The following is a 12,644-nucleotide window of genomic DNA, read 5'->3' on the forward strand; positions in this document are numbered from 1 at the left end:
TGAAGGAACCCAGGACTGTGTGTGAAGCCCAGCTCTGCTACCTGGTAGCTGTGTGGGACTGGACAGGTTATCTAACCAGCTGAGGCTCTTTTGGGGCCTTTACAGAGGGGAGGCTCCCACAAAAAGCTGCTAGGATTGTTAAATGCTAGCTCAATGTGTTTGGCTGGCTTCCACAGCATTCTGGAGCCTGCTTCCCAGCCCTTTCAGAGCTGGGGAGTGGAGACCGAGCTGAATGACAATTTTGTGCCAGGCACAATGGCAGTATTGTGAGCTACAGACTCACCATTTCCTTTCTGTCCTTTTAACCTGAAGGAATGCTGTTTGGAGCCTGTGGGAAGGCGTGGGAGCCCAGCCTGGGCTCTGTCAGCTATCTCAGGGAGGGTCAAGGAGGTACAGGATGGACAGAGGAGGGACAGTCCTGTAGGGTCCTGGCGTATTGGTCTTTTGCTCATGGAAATGAATTATCGGGGCTCCATATGCCTGGACCCACAGAGCAGATGGAGGGCAGAGTGGGGACTGGAACCCAGCTTGCACAGGCTCTGCCAGGAGACCCAGCTACTCCAGGGCTTACACCCCACAGGACATTTTATACATTTAGACTGTGGACATTTGACCTTTTCTTCAAATGAAGTTGTATATTCTATTGTTAAACACAGGGACAAATTGCAAAAAGCACACATTTATCTTGCAACTTAAATATTTAGGATATATCTAATCTCCTCTAAACTTGTTTTGACTTTTCCCCTTCCTTTTAAAATAACAGATATAGGGCTCAAGTGGTAGAGTGTTTGTCTAGCAAGCACCAGGCCCTAGGTTCAATCCCCAAGAACACAAAACAAACAAATAAACACCAGACATAGCTAGATGTAGTGGTACCTGTCTACAGTCCCAGTTACAGGGGAAGCTGAGGACTTTACCAGTCTGGGCAACACACTGAGACCCTGTCTCAAAACAAAGCAGAACAAAAAGCCAACAAAACAAAACAAAACCTTCACAATATAATTTACACACTGAAACCAGAGTTTTGGGGCCTGAGGCCCAAGCTTCTGAGATTCCATATGTGAGGTTCGGCCACCCACCCCTAAACCCCAAATAAAAAGGCATGGTGAAGGGAGAGAAAGGAGGTTTATCACACTGCTTAGGGACATGAGGCAGAGGAAGCACTCAGCACATCCCAGCCACCTTCAGGGTACAGACATGAACTTTAAGTAGACAAAAGAACTAGGGGCAGGGGACAAAGATGCATAGTTAAACAGTCCCAGTCCCAGGTGTGTTCCAGTTGACCATTATCTCAGTGCAAGCATTCCCAGAGGGGTTCCAAAGAAGATGTTATCACTGCCATCACTTGAGGGGAGCAATCTGGTTCCCAAGACATGATTGCTCCTGCTCCAGGGTGCACCCTCATCATTATAGGTAATTGTCCTCATTTGGAGGGGTGGTCTGTGTTGCAAGTCTCCGCTGTTCCTTAGGGGCAGTTTCAGTTCCTTGTCAGGAAGATGTTATCAGTTCTGTCCTTCCTGGAATCCAAGGTGATTGCAAAGAGACTGCAAAGAGAATGGCTCAAGCAAAGACAGATACAAAATGGACAGGGGCCGTGCTTTTCTCCTGAGTAAGGAGTAAGGAGTTGGTGCTTTTCAGCAAAAGCAGTTTACGCACCTTTACAACACCACAAAAGAAGTCCCTTTAAACTGCAAATCTCAGTGGGTTTTAGTATACACATATAAAAATATACGTATACAATCATCACCACTAATTTTAGAGTATTTTCACCATTCCCAAAAAACCCCTGGCAACCATTACACTACCTTCTGTCTCTGTGGATCCACCTATTCTATACATTTCATATCAATGGACTCATGTAAGTTATGGTCTTGGTGACTGGCTTTTTTTTCACTGAACATAATATTTTTAAGGGTCATCCATTCCCTAACATGTGGTAGCATTTCAATCCTTTTATGGCTATACAGATTATAAGATTATAGAACATTTTATTACCTATTATCAGTCGGTGGACATTTGGTTTATTTGTTCCTTTGGCCATTATGAATAGTGCTCCTGTGAACATCTGTGTGCAAGTTTTTGTGTGGATACACATTTTCACTTCATTTGGGTGTGTATCTAGGAACGGAAGTGCTGGGTGTCATGGTAACTCCGTGTACATATAACCTTTTGAGGAACTGCATGACCACTCTCCAGTTACACCATTGACATCCTTACAAGGGTATATAGGGTCCCAATTTCTCTGCATCCTGAGAAACACTGTCCTTTTGATTACAGCTATCCAAGCCAGCATGGCAGCCGTGTGGCCTCTCCTTGCTGCTATCTTGTCCCCACCCCATGGATTCCACTTTGCTGCCCCCTCCCTTGCAATCAGAGCTTATGAGACCAAGAATCTACCTCCTTGCTGTGATGATGAGGTAGGCTAAATTAGGGAAAGTTCAGCACTCATGGAAAAATATTATATCTTAGATTAACCATGCCTTGGCTCAGGAACCACCCTCACCTGGAGGGGAACCACCCACGCCCCTCCCCACTCATTGATTACTGCATGGGAATCACCTGGTTCTCCCCTTCCCTTAGGTTAGCGTAGATTCTTTTAATAAATTCCATTTATACCCACGTGTCCTGCCACGAATTCTTCCATGCTGGTCAAAGAATTTGGAAGTTTTCTGATCACAGACTGAACCAGTACTGTTGACAATGAGATACTTGGAGAAGGGCCCATGGCCCCTCATTTAATGGGCACCCACCATGGGTGGAAAGCAAGATCCTTGTCTAGCCACACTCCTAGATTGTGGGCAAGCCATGCTTGGAGTGCCAGGCAGCGCCCACCACTTGTATCCATACACCCAGTCCCCACTACTCTGCTGCAAGGAAGCAGCAGTTTTCAATGTTGGATGACTTAATGAGTGACCTGGTGGGATCAGAGTGTAGGTGGTCTTAGGCCAGTATCTTGGGGTGTGTTTTCTCTGTATCATGGCAGGGGAGAATAGGGCTGAGTCAGAAGGGAGTACAGTGGACCATGGGCGCACAGGAGCACACATTCACCATCCAGGTAGGAAGTAAAGTTCCCTGTAGGGCGTGCCTCCTGGTGGAGAGGCAAGCATCCCAAACTAAGGCAGAAAGGCATTTGACTTACTGGAAGCTTAAATATGCATGGCTTTAGCTGGATGCTGGTGACTCACACCTGTCATCCTAGCTACTTAGGAGGCTGAGATCTGAGGACTGAGGTTCGAGACCAGCCCAGGCAAACAGTTCAAGAGACTAAAAGCAAAATGAACTGGAGATGTGGCTCAAGTGGTAGGGTGCTTGCTTTGTGAGTGTGAAGCCCTGAGTTCAAAACTCCAGTATCAAAATACATGGTTTTGCTCTTCTCAGCAGCTCAGTGTGGCTGAAACATCCAGTGTGGGCAGGAGTTGGCAATGGTGAGGCCAGGAGAGCTAGACTGAAACCAGACTAGGCAAGACCCGCTAGGCCTCAAAAAGGAGTTTGATCTTGGCACTTCACCCTGAGGCAGTGGACAGCCTTGGAGAGTTTTGAGGGAAATATCAGACTGGGCAGGCTAGAGAAGGCCCCGCCAGATCACTAAGGAGTCTGTTTTAGCTGTGGCTATTACTTCAAGGGGGAGGAGGGAAGGAGGCAGGAGCCCAAGGTCTTCATGAATTGCATCTCAGACATCTCCATGGTGACAGCCCAAGATAGCACATTTCCTTTGGAGGAAATTACCTTCCTGCCATTTCAAGTGTTTTTGTGTTTCAGACGGGTCTAGACCCCGGCTTCGCTCTCTTTTCTGATACACAGAGGTGAACTGAGTGGGAAAGGAAATGCAGGGGTGAGGTGAGGTGGTGAGAGGCAGAGGGATCCACTGGAGCCCCCATGGGCACACATACACGGAGGATTCCAAAGGACAGGAATCTGAGTATTACAATAAGACTTGTTCTGAATGACAGGATCTGTATAGATGCCTCTTTTTGGCCTTGGTACCCAAGGAGTTAGTTTAGTTTCAGTTCTAAGGACATTATGAACTGTATAAATGGTCAGCTTTCCTTTTTTTTTTGCCTGGATTGCTAGGATCAGATTTGGAGTCCATTTATACATAAGATGTGCCTGTACTTCTGGGTCTTGTTTGTATAAGCCTAAATTGTTGGCCTCATTTCAAAGTCCTATTGTCATTTTACTTTATTTTTTCTTTTTCTACTACTAAAAAAAATCCTTTTATTATTACATTACATTATTAGATGTATTTTAGAAAATTGGAAATAGTAAAATTTTTACATCCCATCATCCATGTGCCAATCACCAATTCCTTGAAACATGCATGACCTTCTTTTTACAAAAGTGAGAGACATTTTATTCTACAATCAGCTATTTTTTTTCTTTTTTGAGACAGGAGCTCACTATATTGCCCAGGCAGTCCATGAATTTATGATCTTCCTGCTTCAGCCTTTGGAGGCCAGTGCTGGGTTATAGGTGTGCACCACCCACTTCTAGTTTGCAACCTGTTTTTTTTTAATCACACATTTCCGATTTCCCATTACAGTAAATCTTCATTTCATCTACTCAAAAGATATTCAGATTCTCCAGAATAATATCCAATTCAGGATCACCTAGTGTACTTGAGTATTACGGTTCTTGTGTTTCTTTTTAATACAGCAGAAATCATTTTTAAAAATACAATATTGGGGGCTGGAGGTGTGACTCAAGCAGTAGACAGCCTGCATGAAGCCCTGAGTGAGTTCACACTCCAGTCCTACTTTAAAATGAAGTAAATAAAAGTAAAATACTGGCTCTTGGCTGCAACTCAGTGATAGAGCACTTGTCTACCATGCAAGGGGTTCTGGGTTTGATTCCTAAACAAAACAAAAAACAAATAAAATAACCATCCACAAACAAACAAAACTCTCTTATTGATAGCAGCAGGTCATTCAACCACTTTCTGATTTTGTTACTGTTTCCTCATCACAATTTTCTATCTCTCTGTCATTTCCTATAAACTGGAATTGAGATTTTAAAGGCTAATGGATCCAAATAAAACATTTTTGGCTAGGATAAATACCACCATTGATTTTGGTAACTAAGAGCTTAATGTGTAATTAATAAAAATGCAAGAAGACACATCACCTTGTTAGGGATTCGTAAACTCCTAGCAAGACTCACATTAACTCTGGATTCAGGTGGTACCAGCCTGATCCATTGTAAAGTCAGACCTGCTCCTTGCCACCAGTAACCTGTTTGTGTCCCTTTTACCTGTGTTCTGTGTCAATACCCAGTTTCTGCCAAGTGTTAATATCAAGTGTAAATATCAAGGCCTAATCACAACCCATGGTCCTTGTTTAGAGAGTTTAAAAAGTTGCTTTTTTTCAAACGTACATGGCATTTTTTTTTCTTACAAAGTCGAGCTCTCCCTCTCCCTCTGAGACTACTGATTACTGAGAAAAACAGTTGGTACTGGAAAAGCCGAACACACCTTTTCTTTTTCCAGCTTTCCTGGGGAAGGGCTTGGAATAATGGTGCTTTCTCACACTGAGCTTCTGCATCAGATCATAGGATACATGTTTTCACTTTTCAGTTTTCTGCGCGCGCAAATTCTATATATGTTATTTGCAATTAATTTCTGAGACTCCTTTAGCTTTTTCATCTTCTGGGACCAAGGCAGCATGGTTTAGGTGGACCACCGTCCCGCCAAGGAAAAATCCCCCAACTCTCAAAGTCGCACGGTGGGGCGAGAGAGCTGGGCCTGCGGTTCCAATCATTTGCAGGAGGTCAGGGCGGGTCCCCCGGTTCCGATCCTTTGTAAGGGGTCCGGGCGGGTTCTCCGGTTCGGATCGTTTGCAGGGGTTAGGCCGGGTCCCCCGGTTCCGGTCATTTGTAAGGGGGTCCGGGCGGGTCCCCGGGTTCCGATCGTCCGCAGGGAGCTGCGTCCTCGGAGCTGGCCGAGGTCCCGCCAGCCGCACCTATCGGAGGGCGCGGGTCGCTAGAGGGCGGCGTGCACATTTTATTAAACCGCGGAGGTTCGCGCTCGGAAACAAACAAAATGCAATGTTGAGAATCGTGCAAAACTTTACCAAAAAAGGTTAAGGACGGATTCCTCCCTTACTGCATAATGTCATCCTTCGAACCAATTACAGCCATCCTTCTCCTTTGAGAAGAACTGGAAAAGGAGAAAGTCTTGACGGCCCGGCTAGCTCAGTCGGTAGAGCATGGGACTCTTAATCCCAGGGTCGTGGGTTCGAGCCCCACGTTGGGCGGCTATGGTTTTGCTTTGCCAGCTCTCAATCATTGCTCACTTTCAGTTCAGCTACAACTGAATTTAGCTCAGAGTTCCTTATTTTCAAACTACACAGTACAAAAAAAACAAAACAAAACAAAACTCGTTAATGCAGAGTTTGAAAAAAAAGGAACAATGAAACTAGAAAGTTTCCTCCCATAAATACAGGAAAATTCTATCAAGGGTAGAAAATATTTGCTACTCTGTGGTCTATTTGAAGGGCAGAGGGATGCCAATGGAGCTAAGACACCACAATTAACGACATCGTAAAATTCATAAGCATTGCCAGAGTGATCTCTGTCAAAATGTGAAATACTTATTTTTTACTTCATGCTCGGCTTTATTTTATTTTCTTGGTTGGACTGGGGTTTGAACTTAGGGAGTCAAGCAGGCGTCCTACCACTTGAGCCACACCTCCAGTCCTACTGTTACATTTTAAATTCTGTGAGATTGTGTTAGTGATGAGCTATTGAGGGAGTTTCTGTGAATAGACTTTTATTTTGCTTTTTTTAAGTCAGTGATTCAAATGGCAAGTTTTTGATTCAGTCCTTTTAGTATCTCAAACAAATAATTCTCCTCTCCTTCATGTTTTCCTAAAAGAGTTCACTTTCTTTGAGCAAAACTTTGCTTTTGTGGGCTTTCCTTGTCCTTAAATCTTTTCAGTCATTCCCAACGATTCTCAAACATTCTTCGCAATTACCATATGTTAGTATCTTATCAATTTGAAATAATGATTTCAGACCTTGGAAGAAAATTTCAGCATCACAAGTGAAGATGAGGCCAGGGCTGGTGGCCCATGCCTGTAATCCCGGGGAGGCAAGGCAGGAGCATCAGGAGCTCGAGGCCAGCCTGGAGACCCTGTCTCAAAAAATAAACAAACAACAACAAAATGAAGACTTCCCAACTACTCTCATTATTTCAGATGAGCAGTTATGAGAAGTAATGTGGAATTTTTTCAGAGAAGCAAACCAGGTCAAAGAAGAGAGAACCAGCACATTGATAAGCAGTCAATGAAACATTGTACATTTATATATTTTTTGCAGTACTGGGATTTTAACTCAGAGTTTACACTTTGAGCCACTCCACCAGTCCGACTTCTGGGGAGGGTTTTTTGAGATAGGGTCTCACACACTGTTTGCCTGGGTTGGCGTCAAACCTCAATCCTCCTGATCTCTGCCTCCTGAGTAGCTAGGATTACAGGCGTGAGCCACCTGTGCCTGGCTCCTACATCTGTTTAATACAGGTCAGTGCCATAGGTTGAATTACATCCCCTTCCCGCCCCCCAAGTTCAGTACTAGAAGGTGACCTTTCTAGTCACCTAGAAATTCTAGGAAGAATTTCAACAGGAAATTCTGTTGCTGCAGATGAAGCCATACTGATGTAGGTGTCTCATCCAGTGTGACTGGGGTCCTCCTGAAAGGAGGGAAATCGGGTCAAAGACAAACAGCTACACACCCACAGGGAACATCAAGGCAGAGGCTGAGGTGATGTTTCTGCAAATAAAGGAACCACAGAGGACTGTCAGCAAACCATCAGAAGCTAGGGGAGAGGCGGGGACCCGTTTCTTCTTCATGGCTCTCAACACCTTTACCTGGGATTTCTAGCCCAGAACTAACACCGTACAGTTCTGCTAGGTAAGCCGCCCAGCTTGTGGTACTTTGTGATGCAAGTGCCAGAGAGGAACAAATCAGCATTCTGGTTGGGAGTGATTGTGATTTCAAATTTATTCTGTTCTACCTTATGTAAAGTAGTCATTGTCTTTATTCTCCAAGAAGCTTTGTGAAAAGGAATAGTTTGTTTTGATGTGGCTCTAAGTGGCCCCAAGTGGGGAAGTTAGTATCAAATCTCATTTTTCTTTTCTTTTCTTTAGATAGGGTCAGCCTGGCCTCCACCTCAAGATCCTTCTGTCTCAACCTCCCAAGTGCTGGGACTACAAGAGTGAACCATCATGCACAGCTCTGAAGTAGTATCTTTTAAAAACTTAACTCAAAGCACATTTTCTTCTTACTGTTGGTTGATGATTTGTGGATTAACGATTTATTTCCATTTGTACTAAAAATGCCAAGAAATGCCAAATCGAACACATTTTATTCTTCCATGGAACTCATATTTGAAAACATTATGTTTAATTAATCTATAAATCAAACATTTTAAGAAAATGTGCTAATTCTTTCTGGTTCAATAAATGGCAACAAGTAAATGGCAAGAAAAAAAGAGACAGACAGACACATCTTGGTTGATTCAAATGTGTGAACATTGTTTGGATGCTGATTTCAACCAATCACAAAAGAACATGTCTGAGACCATGAGGGAATCTAAACACTGATTGGATACTTAAATTAGATATAAAGGAAATATTTTCTTTTCATGTAATAACGGGACTGTGTAAAAATGACTTAACTTTTAGAGGTACATATCTAATTGTAAATGAATTAAATAGACATGATAGGTGGAATGTATGTTATCTGTTTCTTGTGGAGGAAGAATGAAGGGTACCAACGAAACAAGGTGGCCTGCATATAATAACTGTAGAAATTGAATGGTGGGTATGCCAGGACTGGAGGTGTGGCTCAAGTGGTAGAGAGCTTGCTTTTTTTTTTTTTTTAAATCATATTATTGTTGTATTGTAGGTACATTGTGACATTTACAAAAGTTCTTATGTCATAGTTAAATTCAACCCCCTCTATCATTCTCCTTTATCCTCCTCCCCGCAACGCCTGTTTTGTGAATGCCTGCTTTGCAAGCATGAAGCCCTGAGTGCAAACTCCAGCCCCATCCAAAAAATCTATATCTATCTATCTATCTATCTATCATCTATCTATGTTCTTGCCAAAGACAGTCAACTTAGATCAATGGATACTTTAGACCTAACTTTACATTTATAGAAAATACAAGGGAAAGGGAAACCAGTTAAGTAACATCATATATAAGCAATCAAATTCAGAGTGGTAGGCATTCAAAAGGCTCAGGCTATTCCGGAAGTGAATGCCATGATCACGTATTAACACCACTACTAAGAAAGGGTATATGCATGGGTGGACTGTGTTTGTCACAGGCCACTTTCCAGTTCTAGTGGCAAAGAAGTCAATTGACTCTTTCCTCAGAATGTTTTTAAGTGCATAACATAAAATATGTAAGATTATAAAAGAAAACAATTATATTGAAATACAGCTATTAAAATATTTAAAAATAGGCACTTGCCTTGCTATTGATGCATTAAGTAACAGGATCTAGCAGGCAGTCTACTAACTACAGTCATTTCAGAGTAGTGATGAATGTAAATGATACTTTCATGGTATCTGCATGAACTTTAATTTTGCCTGGCATCGAATCCATAGGTGCTGATAACTATTGTCATTTCCTACCTTCAGTAGAAGGAAATGCTAAATATCAGTTAAGAGTTAGGAGAGCAGGGAGCCTGTTGCTCATGTCTATAATCCTAGCTACTCAGGAGGAAGAGTTCAGGAGGATCAAGGTTTGAAGCCAGCCCAGGCAAATAGTTCCAGAGACCCTATCTCAAAAACACTCAACACAAAAAAAAGAGCTGGCCGAAGTGGCTCAAGGTGTAGATCCTGGGTTCAAACCTCAGCACAACAGTTAGGAGAAAATAAAGATGCTATGTTTCCCCTGTCCAAGTTCTTGGATCCTGTGAATTGCATTCACAGACTTCTAGGTTAAGAACTTCTGATCTAATTTAAAAAGACTTAAGAGATTTACCATCCAAAATCCCATTGTCTTTTAATGGATCTTGTTTTGTAAAAACAATCACACAAGGATAAAACTATTTTGAGGAACAAGTGAGAAAATTTGGCATGGATATACTGTATGATTTTAGGGAATCAGTGTTACTGTGCTGTATATGATTGTGGTACTGGTATGTAGAATCATCAGTTTGGGAGCACATATTAAAGAAAGCAGGCATGAAGGGTCATGGTTTATTTGCACACACACGCATGCACAGGACACACGATCATTATGCAAACACGAACAAATGTTCATAGTTATTTAACGGAGGTGATACGTTATTATTCTCTTTACTTTTTTGCATGTTTGAAATTTTTCGCAGTAAAATATTCAAAAAGTGACTTTAAAATATTTTTCTTCATACATATATATAATATAGCTATGGGGAAGTACATTATTCATAAGTATATAGCTTGATGAATTTTGACATGTTACCACATAAGAAAAAGATGTAGATCAAAACAGAGACTGTTTCTTTCTTGCTTTTTTTTTTTTTTTTTTGGTGGTAGGGGGTTTGAATTCAGGGCCTTACCCTTCTAGGCAGGCATTTGTATCACTTGAGCCACTCTACCAGCACTTTTTTGTGATGGGTTTTTTTAAAGATAAGGTCTCATGAACTATTTCGCCCAGGGTGGCTTCGAATGCTATCCTTCTGACCTCTGCGGCCTGAGTAGCTGGGATTACAGACATGAGCCACCAATGCCTGGCTGACACAGAATGTTTCTAGCACCTTGAAGTTCCTTAGTGCCCCTTCCCTGCCAATGCCCTTGTCCCAGCTAAGTACTATCCTGGTTTCTGACCTGTTGATAAAGGATACGCTCTCATGCCTGGCTTCTCTTGTATAAGATGACTTCCTTTTATTGTACAACCAGTTCTGAGAAACTAATACCATGTGTGGTAAGAATATGGGGAAACAGGCCTTCTCTCTCTCTTTTTGGTGGGACTGGGATTTGAACTCAGGGCTCGATGCTTTCAAAGCAGGCACTCTACTACTTGGACCACACCTCCAGTCAATTTTGCTATGGTTATTTTGGAGATGGGGTCTTGTAAACCATTTGCCTGGGCTGGCTTCTAATTCCAATCCTCCTGATCTCAACCTCCCAAACCTGTAGAATTACAGATGTGAGCCACTGGTGCCTGACTAGGGCTTCTCTTAAATTGCTGGTTTAATGTAAAATGATGAAATCTTCCTAGTAATTCTACATCTTGGGTCCTAAAAAGTATCAGCTATATGCACACAGATTTATGTTCAAAGACATAGGTTTCTTTTTTGGGTGAGACTGGGGTTTGAACTCAGGGCTTGGTGCTTGCAAAGCAGGCACTGTACCACTTGAGCCATGCCTCCAGCTGGTCATGGGTTCTAATAGTGAAAAACTGAAAGGAACCTAAATGTATAGCAATAGAAGTAAGGTTGAATAAGTGATTTATATGATAGCAGTCAAGTCTTATTAAAAATATGACATAAGGGTTGGAGCCGTGTATCAAGTGGTAGAGCACCTGCCTAGCAAGTGAAAGGCCCTGAATTCAAACCCTAGTTAAAAAAAAAAGTGAGATAGACCTATACTTTGAGTGCTCTCTAAGCCATGTCATTAAGTTAAAAAAGAAGACACAGAACAATATACCCAGTCCACTTATGGTAAAAGAAAGCATAGAAAGAGGGTAGAGAAAAATGAAATGCCAACTAGTGGTGAGGTAAAAGGAGTGAAATGAAATGATATCTGAATTGTATCATAAACAATCTAAATATTCAAATATTACCTGTGTAAAGAAAACATTGAGACAATATATATATGCATACACACACACACACACACACACACACGTGTGTGTATGATGCAGAAATCACACATAGAGGGCTCTAGGATAAAAACACTCTAAGGATACCAACCATAGTAGTCATCTTTGTGGGAAGAACTGCACAGATGAGGCATGGAGGTGTCTTCATTTTTTTAGTTTTGAATTAAAACGCACCTAAGTATTTTATAGGAAATCTTGTTTTAAAACAGCATAGCCAGGTGCCAGTGGCCCATGCCTGTAATCCTAGCTCCTCAGAAATCTGGAGGATCATAACACAAAGCCAGTCAGGGCACAGTTTGTGAGACCCTATCTCAAAAACACCCAACACATTAAAGAGCTGGTGGAGTGGCTCAAAGGGTAGGCCCTGAGTTCAAACTCCAATACCAAAAAAAGGAAAAAAAAAAAGCATAGTTTTGGTGACAGCCCTTGTCCCTTTCTGAACTGCTACCCTAAGGAGTAGCTAGCTGGCTTACATTCAACTGCAGGGAGGAAGGCTCTTTGTGGGGTTATTTGGCCAGGGAAGGGCTTGTGTTATCTAAGGAGAAATTGCGTCAGGCCAATGGAGATGGGCCTGGGGAGTAAGTGCGGGCAAAGCCAGCTCAAGGGAAGCTTAGGAAAGCCATCGAGACTAAGTTTGTGCAGGGAGTTTGGGCCGGGAGCTGCGGTGGGAGGGCCTGACCACCGGGCAGAGGCTCTGAGGGCCCATCTCAAGTTCACGGTCATGCACCGCCGCAGGGACACCTGCAGCTCTCACGAAGCAGGGAGAGGAAAGGGCCCTTGACGTGCAGCAGCCCGAGCTGAGGATGCGAAGACGAGCTTGCTCCGTCTGTGTGCA

The 12,644-nt window shown here is 42.8% G+C and overlaps 1 non-coding gene across 1 annotated transcript; it reads left to right on the forward strand.

Moving 5' to 3' along the window:
• The first annotated feature begins 6,175 nt into the window (after window positions 1-6,175).
• Window positions 6,176-6,248, forward strand: Trnak-cuu (transfer RNA lysine (anticodon CUU)). The gene has a single exon. It is a non-coding gene; the product is annotated as a tRNA-Lys (tRNA).
• The last annotated feature ends 6,396 nt before the right edge of the window (window positions 6,249-12,644 follow it).

Source organism: Castor canadensis, chromosome 19 (assembly GCF_047511655.1).
Source record: "Castor canadensis chromosome 19, mCasCan1.hap1v2, whole genome shotgun sequence".
NCBI classification, from domain to species: domain Eukaryota; kingdom Metazoa; phylum Chordata; class Mammalia; order Rodentia; family Castoridae; genus Castor; species Castor canadensis.